This window comes from Notamacropus eugenii, chromosome 4 (genome assembly GCF_028372415.1).
Source record: "Notamacropus eugenii isolate mMacEug1 chromosome 4, mMacEug1.pri_v2, whole genome shotgun sequence".
Classification (NCBI taxonomy): Eukaryota; Metazoa; Chordata; class Mammalia; order Diprotodontia; family Macropodidae; genus Notamacropus; species Notamacropus eugenii.
The window spans coordinates 204,938,719-204,955,698 of record NC_092875.1 but is presented as its reverse complement, the minus strand read 5'-3'; the positions used below and the strand labels follow the sequence as shown (position 1 = coordinate 204,955,698).

The 16,980-nt window shown below is 36.1% G+C and overlaps 1 pseudogene; it reads left to right on the top strand.

Moving 5' to 3' along the window:
* Nucleotides 1–15,603: 15,603 nt before the first annotated feature.
* Nucleotides 15,604–16,142, top strand: LOC140498328 (low molecular weight phosphotyrosine protein phosphatase pseudogene; annotated as a pseudogene).
* Nucleotides 16,143–16,980: the final 838 nt, after the last annotated feature.

The following is a 16,980-nucleotide window of genomic DNA, read 5'->3' as shown; positions in this document are numbered from 1 at the left end:
ATTTAGTTTCCAATTGATTTTTGATTTATCTTTCCATTGCCTTTTATTACATATAATTTTTATTGCATTATGATCTGAGAAAGATGCATTGATTATCTCTGACTTTCTGCACTGGACTGTGAGGTTTTTATGTCCTAGTACATGGTCAGTTTTGTAAATGTGCCATGTACTGCTGAGGAAAGGGTATATTCCTTTCCATTCCCATTCAATTTTCTCCAGAGATCCATCATATCTACCCTATCCAGAGTTTTATTTAGCTCCTTAACCTCTTTCTTGTTTATTTTGTGATTAGATTTATCAAGTCCAGAGAGGGGGAGGTTGAGGTCCCCCACTAGTATAGTTTTGCTGTCAGTTTCTTCCTTCAACTCCCCCAACTTCTACTCTAAGAATCTGGATGCTATACCACTTGGAGCATACATGTTTATAATGATATTGCTTCATTGTCTATGGTGCCTTTTAGTAGGATATAATTTCCATCCTTATCTCTTTTGATTAAATCTATTTCTACTTTAGCTTTGTCTGAGATTAGGATTTCTACTTTTCTTACATCAGCTGAAGCACAATATATTCTCTTTCAAACTTTGACCTTTATCCTGTGTGTATTCCCTTGTTTCAAATGTGTTTCTTGTAAGCAACATATTGTTGGATTATGGCTTTTAATCCATTCTCCTATCTGTCTCCATTTTATCTGAGAGTTCATTCCATTCACATTCACAGTTATGATACAATCTGTGTATTTCTCTCCATCCTTTTTCCCACCATTTGTGCTTTTTGCTCTCCCATCTCCCTTCCCCTCCTCAATAGTATTCACTTTTTACCACCTCCTTCTGCAACCTTCCCTTCCTTCTTTTATCCCCCCTCCCTTTTACTCCCCTTTACCCTTATTGCTTCTTCCTCCCTTTTACCTTCCCTCCCCTTTCTTCCCCCTTCCCCTCCTACTGCCTATAGTGTTAGTTAGGATTATCTACTTAAGTTTATTGTTCCCTCCTTGAAACAAATCAGATGAGAGTATCTCTCAAACAATGCTCATCTCCCTCCCCTCTTTCCCTCTACTATAATTTTGTACTTCCTGTGGTGTAATTTACCATTTCCTGCTTCCTCCTTTTCACACCTCCTGTTACAATCCCTTCACACACTTAAATAATGTTTTTATCATCACATCATTTACTTTATATCTGTTCCCTCTATGTATATCCCTTTTATATTTCATAATAGCTACACAATTCTCAAGATTAACAGGCATCATCTTCCCTTATAAGAAAGTAAACAGTTTACCCAAATTGAGTAACAAGTTTTTTTTTTCTCCCCCCTGTTTACCTTTTTATGCTTCTCTTGAGACCTACATTTGAAGATCGAATTGTCCATTAAGTTCTGATGTTTTTGTCAGGAAGGTCTGGAAATCTCCTACTTCGTTGAATGACTATAACCTTGCCTGAAATGTTATGCTGAACTTTGCTGGGTAGTTGATCCTTGGTTGAAGTCCCAACTCCTTTGCCTTATGGAATATTGGATTCCAATTCCTTCAGTCTTTTAATGTAGAAGCTACAAGGTCCTGTGTCATCCTGACTGTAGCTCCTTGATATTTGAATGGTTTCTTTCTGTATTTTCTCCTTCACTCAATAGTTCTGGAATTTGGTAATGATATTTCTTGGGGTTTTGAGTTTGGGATCCCTTTCTGGAGGTGCATGGTGGATTCTTTCAATGACTATTTTGCCCTCTGAATCTAACACTTCTGGGCAGTTTTCCTTGATGATTTCTTGGAAGATATTGTCCAGACTCTTTTTTTCATCATGGCTTTATGTCAGGTCAATAATTCTTAAATTTTCTCCCCTGGATCTATTTTCCAGGTCAGTTGTTTTTCATATTAGATATTTTATATTTTCTTTTATCTTTTCATTCTTTAGATTTTGTTTGAGTGATTCTTGCTGTCTCATTGAGTCATTAGTTTCTACTTGCCTAATTCTAATCTTTATCAAATTGTTTTCTTCAGTTAACTTTTGTATCTCCTTTTTGATCTGTCCAATTTTTCCTTTTAAGGAGTTATTTTCTCCAGTTAATTTTTGTACTTCCTTTTCCATTTGTCCCATTTTCCTTTTCAAAGAGATGTTCTCATCAGTGAATTCTTTTTTTATAATTTTAAAATCATTGGCCAGTTTTTCTTCTATTTCCTTTTTCAGCTGTTCCAGGAGAGCTGTTTGTGCATATGAGCAGTTCATAGTCCCTTCTGAAGTTTCAGATGGAAGTACAGTCTCAGTACTGACCTCTTTGGCATTTGTGTTTTGGTCCTTTTCCCCATAGAAAAATTCTATGGTTTTTTCATGTTTATTTTGCTTTGTTTTATTCATGATGTTGATTGTGTGTTGTGGCTTATGGTTCTTTCAATTAGAAGCTGCAGAACGTTGTGTTGAGCTGACTTGTGTGAAAGAGCTAAGAGCAGGTTTTTGTTTTGTGTTTCCCGGACCAGCCCTGGGGTTAGCTTGTTAAGTGTGGGAGAGAGATGGTCTGGTCAAGGGAGATCTCCTCAGCTGAACTGAGGTAAAGGCAAGCTCAGAGGATGGTGATCCCAGCTGCCCTATTGTCTTCCCGTTTCCCCTGGAGTACTGAGGCCTAGTGTGAGTTTTTACCCCTCCTGGGGCTCCTCTCCTGGTGCTGATGCTTGCCTGGGTCCTAGTGTGACTTTCTTCTGCACTGGGTCCTCTGTCCTTCTGATTTGCCCCCACCACAGTAGGAGAAATCCCCCTTAGCTATTTTTCTACCCTCAGGTGTTATGAGACTATTTGCCCTCTCTGCTGTTTCTGCTGATCCAGGATTTTTCTGGGGAAATATTTATGGTTCTTTCAAGGTCATCAAGGGGGGAGGAGAGAACATTTACTGATCACTCTGCCATCTTGGATCCTGGAAGTTCAAGTAGGTGACTTTCCGATGTTTAATCTGTGGGCTGAAAATCTCAGGAGCTGACGCGCTGATATCTGGCACTCAGTGGCTGTCACTCCTTCAGCTCTGCTGGTCTCCCACCCTCGGCTGCTACTCTGCCAGTTCCATCTGGTACTGTCTCAGGTTTCCCAGGGCCCTTCTGTTCTGCTGCACTGGAGGCACTGCGCTGTGCACTGTGGACTCACCTCCGAGGAACAGATCCTTCCCATGGACCTTCCAGTCTATCCTGGACTCTGAATCCACCACAGTCTATCTCCCACTGGATTCCTCACTTCGAAAATTTGGTCAGATTCTCCTTTCAGAGGTATCCAAAGGAGTTTGTCCAAGAGTTTAGGTGAGTCGTTACTCTCACTATGCCATCTTGGCTCCTCTCACCTCCCATAAATTTTTATAAGACTTTCTTCCCCTTCTCCTCCTCTGAACATATAAGCACTCAAAGTCAACAGTAACTTGTCAAGATTTAACTTAGAATATTTGTTAATCAATCAGTCGGTCAATAAATATTTATTAAGTACTTACCATATGTCAGACACTGCGTTAAATTCTGGGGACATAAAGAAAGGCAAAAGACAGTCCCTCTTCTCAAGGAAATTGAATCTAATAGGAGAGATGACATGTATACAACTATGAATAAACAAGCTATATACAGTATAGTTAGGAAATAAATTAACAGGAATGTCATTATAATCAAGGAGTTGAGGAAATGTTTCCTGCAGAAAGTGGGATTTTAGTTGGTATATGAATGAAACTACGGTAGCTGGGGAAAGGAGAGGAGGAGTGAGAGTCTTCCTTGCAGCTGAGCACACTGACTGAACTGAGATACCTGCTTTTCCTTAATATCACCGACCATTTATCAGTTTTAGATTAATTGTGAGAAGTCCATTATTAATTCCTCTCCTAATGCACCTATAATCTAAGGAAAAGAGTCCCTAACGTGTACCACATCCAAGTTGCTTAAAAGACTAACATGAATCTAGGAAAGGTTGTCTATGAGCTCAGAAACATGTAGCCTGACCAATGAAGGCTCTTAAATCATCAAGAAGAATGGGGAACTTTCTGATATATGAAATCAAAAGTGGAGCATTTATGCATATTTTGTCCATATGTAAAAACAACCAGTCTCAAATTGTATTGCTGAGACAGGCTTGACCGAAAACCTTCATACGATTACTGGTACTAGTATCAATTTAGAGAAGATGGCCCAAAGATCAGAAATGAAGTAGATACAGAAAAGCATGCCACTTTGCTTATCATCCAGAAATATCTGAAGACATTTGAGCAGTTTTGGTAATCCCTCTGCTTATCAGTAATCAGAAAATTAGTCAGTATAACTTTTATCCTTCAACAAGTCTCACTGTAAAATATCTGAGCACTGAGTTAGGTTTTGCTTTCATCTTTTAGTAGCACTGATACAGGCAAATATTTAACAATTGACTCTCTGCAGAAACACATGACAACACTTTTAAAGTCAATTTGTACAATTGCCATTAATATTAATTTCTGCAGTTACCATTTTCTCCATCACTTTCTTAAGTTTATACCATCAATACAACAATAAACCAAGCCCTGATTTGTAGTATTTACTTAATTCCAAGGTATAAATACCCATACTGAAAATTTAACCATCAGTCCCACTGAGCTCCAACATTCCCTTACACTTAGGTAACATTTACCATATAGCCATGTTTTTGGAGAGTATTTCCACATTTACTCTTAAATGTGAAATGTTGGTCAAAAATCTTAATTACAACTCTAACAATATGAATTATCCTCACTTTCCTAAAATATTTTTCCTCAAGGATTTTATTGTATATTAGGGAGAAACAACATACACAACAATAAGTAAATGCAAAATAAAATTTAAAAAAAATTGTGAGGTAGGCACTGACCACAGAGGGAATCAAAAAAAGCCTCTTTTAGGTAGTGTCATGAGCTGAGCATTGAAGGCAGACAGGATTACTATCAAGTGGAGGTAAGGAGTGAGTGTATTCTAGGCATGGGTAAAAACACGTGCAAATGTAATGAACCTGAGCATAAATCTGTTATATGTCCCATATAGAGTAGACATATTTGTCTAGAACATGGAGCGTATAAGTGAAGTGATATAAAAAAGTCTGAGAGATATGTTGGAGACAGATTGCAAAGTGTTTTGGATGCTAGTGGTATTTGGCTTTTATACTATAGGTGCAGAGAACCTCTAGTTTCTTGAGAGACAGGTCCAGAACTATTCTTATGTACCAAAGATGGATCAGAGGAGGAGAGAAGAAAGGCAGAGACTACATTTAGGAGGCTATTATAATATTACAGATGAGGGGTGATGGACAAAGATGACAGGTTTATAGAGTTGACAGAAGGGTGAAGGTGCAGGGGAGGCATAATTGAGAGGACTTGTTAATTGTTTGGACATAAAGGGTGAGGGAGAATCAAGAATGTCTCTGATGTTGAAACTTGAATAATTAGAATGTTGGTGGTTGTCTCAACAGCGATAAGAAAGTTAGGAAGTGTGATTTTCATGGGAAAAAAATGAACTTTACTTGAGATGTTGAGTTTGTGATGACCCATAGGACATCTAACTGGAGACATCCAGCAGGTAGTTGGTGACATGCTACTAGTACCCAGGATAGAGAAAAGTGCTCAGTTTTCATTTTCTGATGAGGTCACAACTTCTACTAGTAATAAATAATACTAGTAATAACAAAAACAATAGTAATAGCATTATATAACACTTTAAAGTTCACAAAGTTCTTTACAAATATTTCATTTGCTCTCACAATAGCCCTGGAGTTAAGGTGTTATTTTTACCCCCATTTTATAGAAAGTGAGGCAGAAGTAGGTTAGGTCATACCTCTAGTAAGTGTCTGAGACTGGATTTTAATTCAGGTCTTCCTGATTCCAGATCTAGTGCTCTATCCACTATGTTAGGTACCTGCCTCTAAAAAGAGCATTACCAAGTTGTGAAAAGAAAATCTGAGAAGTCATTTGAATTGAGAGCTGATAAGATACCTGAGAGAGCTTCTAGGGAAATAAAAGGCAAAGATCTAGTACAGACCTCTGGGGCACATCTGCACCTAGAGGAAGCAACATAGATGATCATGTTGTACATGAGATTGAGGAGAAAGTAGGAAGAGAAAAAAGACAGTCAAGTATCTCAAAAACTCATGGAGGAGAGATTATGTAGGAGGAAGAACTGGTCAATAGCTTTAAATGCTCCAGAGAAGTTCAGAATGATGAGAACTGAGAAAAAGTAATTATATTTCACAATTATTGGTGACCTTGGAGAGAACAGTTGCAGTTGAGTAATAAAATCGTATCGTAAGGGAGTAAAAAAAGTGAATAAGAAGTAGAATCAACAAGTGTAGATAGCTTTTCTAGGAATTTGTGAAAGGGAAGAGCAATGTAGAATAACTTGAGATGATAGAGTTGAGAGTTATGAAAATGGAGATCTAAGGTTGTTTTTAAGTGGAAGGTAAGGAGTCAGTAATAAAAGGGAAATTGAAAATTAGAGATGAGGGATGAATAAATGCATAAACTCTAACAGGACTGATGAAAAAATGGTATGTAATGAAAGCTTGAATTCAGCGAGGAGAAGGCACACTTCTTCCTGTGGGACTTGAACAAAGGAGAAGGGATTGGTAGATAATGATGAGATGACTGATGTGGAGAGTTAGAGAAGAAAGGGAGGTCTGAAGGAATATGTTAAATTAAAAAAAAATATGAAGCTAAATCCATAGACGATAGAGGGGGTGGAGGTAGCATGAGGAGAGAAAAAAAACTTCAGGTAGAGTAGTATTTTCTTTTAAAAAATCTAAATGCAGGCAGCCAGGAGGCATGCAGCTTATCTCGTATTTTTAAAAACAATCACATAACAGTTGAGATCTACAGAGTCATTTCTGGGAAACTGAAATAAAAATATTTGGTCACAGATACATTTGAGAATATAAAGCACAATTCCTTCTAGTTTATAGAAGTAGGAAACAAGGAAAGGAGACAAAGACACACTGAGAACATGATAGAAGTTAAATGAACTAGCCCATCTAGTTTTTTCATTAACTTTTTTTCTTAGCAAGAAAGAGTCTCTTCTTTAAGTATTCTTTAGAAATTGGGTACTTTCAGATTAAATACTGTAAGAAAGCAACAATTTTAAGTATACACTTAAAAAAGAAGTAATGCTAGTGTTCTTAACTCTAAAATGACTTATCACGGTGTTGCTAATCCATCACCACCCTGTGTCCTTAACTGTGAGAAACGAATTTGTATAATCTAGAGGACACTTTTTCATGATTTCCAATTCACATTTGAATAAGAAAGGTGCCTGCTAGCTTTCCATTTAGAATTTATGCCTAAGTAGCTTTTGAATAGGAACTCATGTCCTCAAAATGGCATCCATTTTCTAATTTCTTGAGAAATATGGAGATATACGTATTTCCAAGTGGGGGTGGTTCAATTGTGTGAAAGGGCAACAGTGGAAAATTCTTGATGGTTTTCCCTTCTTCCCAACTGTAGATAGTGATAAGACAAAGTAGCCTTTTCCTAGTCAGATCTTCAAATAATAGAAAATTGTTTTATCTAGTCTCTTCTAAGCAAAGCAACATCTCTTCTTCACTTGGCATAAATCACAAATGTGACAAATGTGAAGCCTGTCTTTCTCTCAGTGTTTCTTCTTCTCAGGTTATGAATGGCACTAAAGGGCACTAAAAATTCACTTTTTTCTGTCTTAGGGTATGAATGTTGGAGAGCCTCTTTTGCTTTAGTCAGGTCTCTCATGAAGCAACTACTCAAATCTCTTGAATTTGCCTGCTTCTTCTAAGCATCATTGTAGCCACAAGCACTGTGACACATCCAGGTTAGCCTCCTAGTGCAGGTTCTCAGATATACTTTTAGAAAAGGAAAGAAACTTTTGAGGGGCCAACAATCTTCTTTCATCACATGTACCAACAAAGAAAATGCAAAGAGAGGAAATAGACCAATAGACAGAGCTTCTATCTATCCAACCATAAACAATGCATACATCACAGATCAACAGAGAGATCCAATTGTCTGACTGTTACATACATATATAGTTACCAGAGAGAGAAGCAGCAACATCTAGGTTTTCAAAGCCAAGGAGTTCCTTAATGGCTACCCACAGTCTCATCTGGCACAAAAAAGCTTCTCACAAAGAATAAGTCCCAAAGGAAAACCTCACCTCAAAATACATACGCACTTTTCGGAGCTGGAGGTCATCAAGACCCTCATGACCCAGTGGCTTATTAGACACTAGCAGAAGATGTGGGCCTTTCTACAAAACAATTCTCCCCCAATCACGTTTCCCTTAATGGGCTCCACCTGAGGTACATTAATGGATGGGGAAGATCTTTAACTCTCATTGACATTACAAGCAGTGAGCAAGAAAAGTCTTCAGACCTTTTTCACTCTCTTCCTTTGACTAATGTGGCTTTTTCTTCTCATTTTTGCCTATTTAGGTTCTAATGCCTTAGGCCTAAAGCTTAAGCAACATTTTCTACATGAAAGTTTCCTAATCCCTGCAACTGCTAATGTCTTCCCTCCCAAAGCACCTCATATTTAAATATGTTGTATATATTTTTAATTATTCCCTTAAAGTTTATGCTGTAATGAGGGACTCCTCATGAGTAGTGATCCATATCTAAATCTGGTAGAAAAAACCAAAAGTCCACATTCCTGTCATATATAACACAAATAATGGCTCAGTGAATGACCTTCATGTCTTTGGTGTCTAACCAAGTCCTAAATTGATGAGATCAAAGAAAAATTTTATGAAGACCTAGAGATCCTTATCATCAATGTGCCAAAAGAGGATAAGCTTATAATCATGGGTAACTTTAATGCTAGAATAGGCTCAGACTACCAGACTTGACAAGGAGTTCTAGGGAGGAATGGAGTGGCAAACAGCAACAGTAATGGTCATTCACTGCTGCAGACTTGTGCATCACATGACTGCTATGGTAACGGCATAGCACACCAAGAGGAACAAGTCTTATGCCTGACCAGCATAAGACCTCCTGTGGAGCTCATCCTCCTGTGGAGCTCACGAGTAGAAGAATGACGGGGGAGAGCAGGCCATGAAGCAACTCTGATTTATTCAAGCAAGCACTCTGGTTATATAGTCTCTGCCAGTCAGCCCAACGAACCACGTCAACACACACAAACAAACCTGAAACTATAGTAATGAACACAAACCAGAACTATAGTAACAAACACAAACCAGCAGTGGGGCTGTGCCTTCCAGCGCCATCTTGTCCACCCTTCCCTGCTCCAGATTCAGTTTACCTGATGTCCGTGTAGCATCCCAGATGGCGTGGTGGTCAGCGCCCCTTACACATGATGTTTTTATCACCAACAATTTAATGTAATCAAAATTATCCATTTTGCACTTCATAATGTTCTCTATCTCTTGTTTAGTCAAAAATTCTTCCCTTCTACATAAATCTGATAAATACACTATTCATTGATCTGCTAATTTGTTTATAGTATAAATCTTTATACCTAGATCATGTACCCATTTAGACTGGCATTGGTCTATGCCTAGTTTCTGCCACACTGTTATCCAGTTTTCCCAGCAATTCTTGTCAAACAGTGAGTTCTTTTCCCAGAAGCTGGGGTCCTTGGGTTTATCAAACAGTAGATTGCTATATTCACTGACTACTATGTCTTGGCTACATAACCTATTTCACTGGTCTACCATTCTGCTTCTTAGCCAATACCAAATGGTTTTGATAATTGCTGCTTTATAACACAATTTGAGAACTGGCATAACTAGGTCACCTTAACTAGGATTTCTTTTCATTAATTTCCTTCATATTCTCGAGCTCTTGTTCTTCCAGATGATTTTTGATATTATTATTTCTAGCTCTACAAAATAATTATCTGATAGTTTGATTGTTATGGCACTGAATAAGTAAATTAATTTAGGTAGAATTGTCGTTTTTATTATATTGGCTCATCACATACATGCGCAACTGATATATTTCCAGTTACATAGAACTGATTTTATTTGTTTGAAAATTGTTTTGTAATTGTGTTTATATAGTCCCTGGAATTGTTTTGGTAGGTAGACTCCCAAATATTTTGTAGTGTCTACCATAGATTTAAATAGGATTTCTCTTTCTATCTCTTGCTGTGGGGCTTTGTTAGTAATATATAGGAATGGAGAAGACTTGTGTGGGTTTATTTTGTAACCTGCAAATTTGCCAAAGTTGTTTATCATTTCAAGTGGTTTCTTACTTGATTTTCTGGGATTCTCTAAGTATATCATCATATCATCTGAAAAGAGTGATAACTTAGTTTCTTCTTTGCCTGTTCTCATTCCTTCAAGTTCTTTTTCTTATCTTATTGCTACAAATAACATTTCTAGTACAATACTGAAAAATAGTGGTGATAATGGACATCTTTGTTTCACCCCTGATCTTATTTGAAATGCATCTAGCTTATCCTCATTGCATATAATGCTTGCTGAAGGTTTTAGGTAGATACTGCTTATTATTTCATGGAAAGTTTCCTTTATTCCTATGTTCTTGAGTATTTTCAATAGCAATGGGTGTTGTATTTTGTCAAAAGCTTTTTGTGCATCTATATCCAAGGGAATTCATTGATGGTTTGTTCAGTTTCTCTTTCTGAGATGGGGTTATTTAAGTCTTAAAATTTCTCTTCTGTTAATCTAGGCAATTTATGTGTTTTAAAATAATCATCCATCTCATTTAGATTGTAGAATTTATGGGCATACATTTGGGCAAAGTAATTTCTTATTATTGATTTAATTCCCTTCTCATTGGAGGTGAGTTCACCCTTCTCATTTTTGATATTGGTAATTTGGTTTTCTTCTTTCTTTTTTTTAAGCACATTGAGCAAAAGTTTATCAGTTTTATTGGTTTTTTCATAGAACCACCTCCTAGTTTTATTTATTAGTTCAATAGTTTTCTTAATTTCATTTTTATTAATCTCTCCTTTGGTTTTCAGTATTTCTAATTTGGTATTTACTTGTGGATTTTCAATTTGTTCTTTTTTGAGCTTTTTCAGCTGTGAGCCCAATTCATTGATCTCCCCTTTCTCTATTTTATTCATGTAGGCATTCAAAGACATAAAACTTCCCCTAATAACTGCTTTTGCAGTATCCCATAAAATTTGTCAGGCTGTCTCATTATTGTCATACTCTTGAATGAAGTTGTTGGTTGTTTCTATAATTTGTTGTTTAACCCACTCATTCTTTAGGATTAGATTGTTTAGTTTCCAATTAATTTTTACTTCATTTTTCCATTGCCTTTGATTACATATGAGTTTTATTGCATTATAATCTGAGAAGGATACATTGGCTATCTCTGCCTTTCTGCACTGAATTGTGAGGTTTTTGTGGTCTAGGACATGGTCAATTTTTGCATATGTGTCATATTCCACTGAGGAAAAGACATATACCTTTCTATCCCCTTTCAGTTTTCTCCAGAAATCTTTCATATCTAACTTATCCAGAGTTCTATTCACCTCTGTAACTTCTTTCTTTTTTATTTTGAGGTTAGATTTATCAAGTTCAAAGAGGGAGAGGTTGAGATCATCCACTAGTATAGTGTTGCTGTCTATTTCTTCCTATAACTCCCTTAACTTCTCTTCTAAGAATCTGGATGCTATACCACTTGGAGCATATATGTACAGTAATGAAATTGCTTCATTGTTTATGGTGCCTTTTAGCAGGATATGTTTTCCTACTTTATCTCTTTTGATTAGATCTATTTCTGCTTTTGCTTTGTCTGAGATTAGGATTGCTACCCCTGCATTTTTTACATCAGATGAAACACATAATATTCTGCTCCAACTTTTTACCTTTACCCTGTATGTATTCCCCTGTTCCAAATGCTTTTCTTGTAAACAGCATATTGTTGGATTATGGTTTTTAATCCATTGTACTATCCTTCTCTGTTTTATGGGAGAGTTCATCCCATTCACTTTCAAAGTTATGATTGCTATCTATTTCTTTCCCTGCAACCCTTTCCTCTTTTTTATGCTTTTAGTTCTCTCTTCTCTCTTCCTCTCCACAATAGAGTTTTAATTTTTGAGCACTGTCTCTCTCAGTCTTTCCTCCCTTTTCAGCCCCCCTCCCTTTTAATCCTCCTTTCCCTTACTACCTCTTCCCTCTCTTTTAGCCTCCCATCCCTTTTCTTTCCCCTTCCCCTCCTACTGCCTATAGAGCTAATTGTATTTTTATACTTAACTGAGTTTGTTGTACCCTCCTTGAATCCCATCAGATGAGAGTACCCCTCAAAGAATGCTCATCTCCCTCCCCCTTTCCCTCTACTGTAATATATTTTTGTGCCTCTTCCTGTGATGGAATTTATTTTTTTCAGCCTCCTCCTTTACATATCTCCCATTACAATCCCTTGTAATCCTTAAATCACATTTGTTATCACATCATTTATTTTAAACCCACTCCTTGTATCTATGTTTATCCCTTTTACATTTCATAATAAATATATAATTCTAAAGATTAACAAATTTCATCTTCCCTTATAAGGATGTAAACAGTTTGCCCATATTGTGTAATAAGTTTTTTTTTCTCCCTCTTTACCTTTTCATTCCTCTCTTGAGACCTACATTTGAAGATCAAATTTTCTACTGAGTTCTGACGCTTTCATCTGGAAGATCTGGAACTCCTTTATTTCATTCAGTGTCCATCTCCTCACCTCAAATATTATGCTCAACTTTGCTAGGCAATTAATCATTGGTTGTAGTCTCAGCTCCTTTTCCTTACACAATATCATATTCCAATTCCTTTGGTCTTTTAATGTAGAAGTTGCAAGGTCCTGTGTGATCCTGACTTTAGCTTCTCAATATTTGAATCATTCCTTTCTGGCTGCCTATAGTATTTTCTCCTTCATTTGATAGTTCTGGAATTTGGCAACAGTATTCCTTGGTGTTTTTAGTTTGGAGTCCCTTTCAGGAGGTAAACAGTTGATTCTTTCAATGACTATTTTGCCCTCTGAGTCTAGGACTTCTGGGCAGTTCTCCTTGATGATTTCTTGGATGATATTGTGCAGATTCTTCTTTTCATCATGGCTTTCAAGTAGATCAATAATACTTAGATTTTCTCTCCTGGATCTATTTTCCAAGTCAGTTGTTTTTCCAATTAGATATTTTACATTTTCTTCTATCTTTTCAATCATTGGATTCTGTTTAACTGATTCTTGTTGTCTCAGATTCATTAGCTTCTACTTATCTGATTCTATTTTTTATCAAATTGTTTTCTTCAGTTAACTTTTGTATCTCCTTTTCCATCTGTCCAGTTGTTTCTTTTAGAGAGTTATTTTCACTAGTTAAGTTTTGTACTTCCTTTTCCATTTGTCCAATTTTCCTTTTTAAGGGGCTGTCCTCTTGTGAGTTCTTTTTGCATATTTTTAAAATCATTGTTCAGTTTTCTTCTGTTTCTCTAATTTGGGTTTTTAAATTTCTTCCTGAGCTCTTCTAAGAAGGCTCTTTGTGCTTCAGACCTGTTCATATTCCCTTCTGAAGTTTCACATGGAAGTACAATCTCAATGTTAACTTCTTTGGTATTTGTGTTTTGGTCCTTGTCCCCATAGAAAGATTCTATGGTCTTTTCTTTTCTGATTTGCTTCTTACTCATGATAATAATCATTTCCCTAAGTTTTAAAGTAGATCTCTGTGTCTGTGGTACAGAGAGCTCTGTCCCAAAGTTCTTGTGCCTAAAACTTGAGATTTTGTGTGTTGTGGCCTCTGATTCTTTCAGCTAGAAACCAAAATGCTGCAGCTTAACTGGTACTGAGCTGCATGGTGTTTGGAAGCAGAGGCCAGGTGAGGTCTTTTTGAGTTTTCCCTGCACTTACCCTGGAGCTAGCTCATCAAGTGTGGGGAAAGGGTAGTCTGGACATCAGAGGCTCCTCTGTTGAGCTAGAGTATAAACAAGATCAGCTGTCTGTGTTAGTGTCTTTCTGATTCCACTGGGGTGCTGAGACATGCTTGAGGTCCTGGTATTGGCAGTTGCTGGCTTTACCCCCTGGAGTTCAGAATCTTCTCCCAGCTTGTTGAGGTGAGGCTGTCTGGGACAGCTCTGATCCTGCACTGGTTGCCTTCAACCACAACAAGAAGAATCCTCCTTAGTGGTCTTTGTAGCCTCACGGCCTGAGAGTCTGTTTACTCCTTCTGCTGTTTCCACTGTTTCAGGGTTTTTTCTGGGGAGATATTCTCTGGGCTCAGTCAACAATGGAAGTAAGATAGCAATTACTGATCACTTCACTATCTTGGTTCCTAGCCAGAAATCTGGGATTTCTTCTTATTCTGGTGAATAACTTTTTCCTGTGTTGGACTGCAACTAGTCCCTGGTCTGAAGGTGCCCCCAGTGTCTGTCTCTTTATGCTGATATAGGCTAGAAAAATTATCATTTTTTTTTTGGATTTCTCAATTAGGATATGGACTGACATATATGTATATATGTATAGATAGAGATATATAACATAAATGTACATACATGTATTTATATGTATGTGCTTATATATAAAATATAATATATATGATATATAAATATATAGATGTATATATATATGTATGTGTGTACATGTGCACATATGTGTATGAATTTTCAATTTTCTCTTTTGCTGGGGTTTTTATTGAAGTGAAAAGTGTGCTATAGTTCTTCCTGCTATCCTGGCACCTTGGCTCTACCTCCACATATTAGGTTCTTAATGAAGATTTTTAGAATGATTGAAAGTCACATCAAGGAGATAACATACAGAATTCTTGTTTAGTGTCATAATATTCTGCTGAGATAGGAATTTTTTTTAACTTTAAGAAAAGAGCTGAAATATTTCTAAATATTTTCCTATTGAAACTAGATTCCCATATGGCATCACATATGCAAGGAATTAGCTATGTTGTAGAAGTGATGGAGTGCTGCAGATTCTGTTTCAGATGCCTGAAATTCCTACCATTAGAATAATTAGAAATAAGATTTATCTTTTTCTTCTTACATCATAGTGGTTTCAGGTGGCATATTCCACTACTCGTCAAATTAGCTCTCTTTTGTAAAAAAGGAAAAACAGTTAATCAAAAGTAAAAAAAAAAAGCAAATATGAATATGACAGCGTGTAAAATTTTATAGACCCACACATTCCCTCACTTCCAGGACAGAAATGCTTCCTCATTTCTTCTCTAGCCTCAATATTTAGTCATGCAATTATTTAACATTTTGCTTGAGTTTAATATTCTTTTCATTTACACTATTGTTATCTTTACTTATTCTCCATTTTTGTTTTCTTGATTTTGCTTATTTAATTCCTTACCACTTCATATACATTTTCTTGTATTCTTTTAAATCACCATTTTTAAATATTTTCTGAAATTATATGTATTTCAATTGGATTAAGGCATTTAAGACTTCAAACTAGGTCTGAAAATAATAGTGGGAAAAACCCTGAAGCTTGAGACAATGTCCCCCACACCAATCCCAGGAACTAAACTCAACTTTAACATAAAATTCAAAGTCAATAAAAGGCTAAAAAATGAATAAAGTAGCACCCCCCCCCCCCCAAATCTGATCATAAGAACCTACTATCATGACAGAGAAGATTAAGAAACAAAATCAGAAGGTGACAGTGGTGTCAAAACAGCCACAAGCAAAACCTTAAAAATGAATTGGGCAGTAAGAAATTAAAAATGACCTCAGAGGAAGTGAGGTCTATGCTGTTCTTGTCTGGGGTAATATTTATTGCTTACCTATAGCAGAAGCAGTTTTTAGGAAACTTGTTGCTGAGAAAAATATTTCAGATAAGTGGATCACTGACAGTGGTTCTATCTCTGACTGGAATGTGGGACATTCCCCAGATGCAAGAGCTAAGATGCAAGTACTTAAGAAGTCATGGCATTAACACAACTCATAAAGCAAGACAGATTACCAAAGAAGATTATATGCTCATCTTGGATTATATACTATGTAATGATAAAAGCAATTTGATAGATCTGAATAGAAAAGTTAATGAAGTTAAAAACTTCAAAGCTAAAATTGAACTTCTTAGAAAGCTATGATCCACAGAAGCAACTTATTATTGAAGATCTGTGTTATGGAAATGACTGTGACTTTGAGACTGTATATGAGCAATGTGCGAAGTGCTGCAAAGCATTTTTGGAAAAATCTCATTAAGGCTCACATTCCTTGGTAAAGGATAACAGTGACTGATATTGACTTAAAAATGATGTATGTATATCAGTTGATATGGTATTAAAGAGTAATAAGGTACTACATTTGGAGACCATCCTTGTTTTTCCAATTTATTTAATGCTCACATATGCTCTAATTTAAGAAAAATAGTGAAAATCAATAATATTTTTGAAGCCGGAATATTGTATTAAATCAATTATAATTCTTAATCTGACTAGAACTCCCAGTGTATGCCTCAGATTTTAAAAATGAATTAACTATGTAGTGGAACAAACTAAAATTTGCATGTGAAAATTAAGAAACCTCAATAACACAATCATTTATTAAAAATGTTTGATAGAAATTTATTTTAAGACAGTTTTATTTATATCTAATTGGGATCTTCATCAGGTAAAGAAAACATTTATCTTTATACCCTAGAAAGACATTTGAAAATAACTGATATCATTGTGAAAAATTAAAGAAAAATTTATTTTAGTGTTTTAGCAGTCATTTGAAGACAATGACATAATGAAGAACAAATATTCTTTCTGTTCATCTTTACCATCTTTTAATATTTTCGCTCTCTATTAAAATAAATGTATCCCCTGCCATGGGAGTTTGTGATGTGAATTTTATACAATTACACTTCACAATGAGGGAACAAGGGGAAGTTGTTTATGTATTTATTTTTTAGGGCCTGACTAATTTCTTGATCTTTATATAAAGTATCTCAAAAGTGTTAATATAGTTTTAAGTCATTAAAATGTCATCGGACATCTTGTATATAAGGACTTTGTTTCAAAGAAAATCAGTTAATTTGTCCTTTGACTTCCATTGTCTCCTTCAAATTTTGCATTTATAAATAATGAAGAACAATATTTTGCTATTTTATA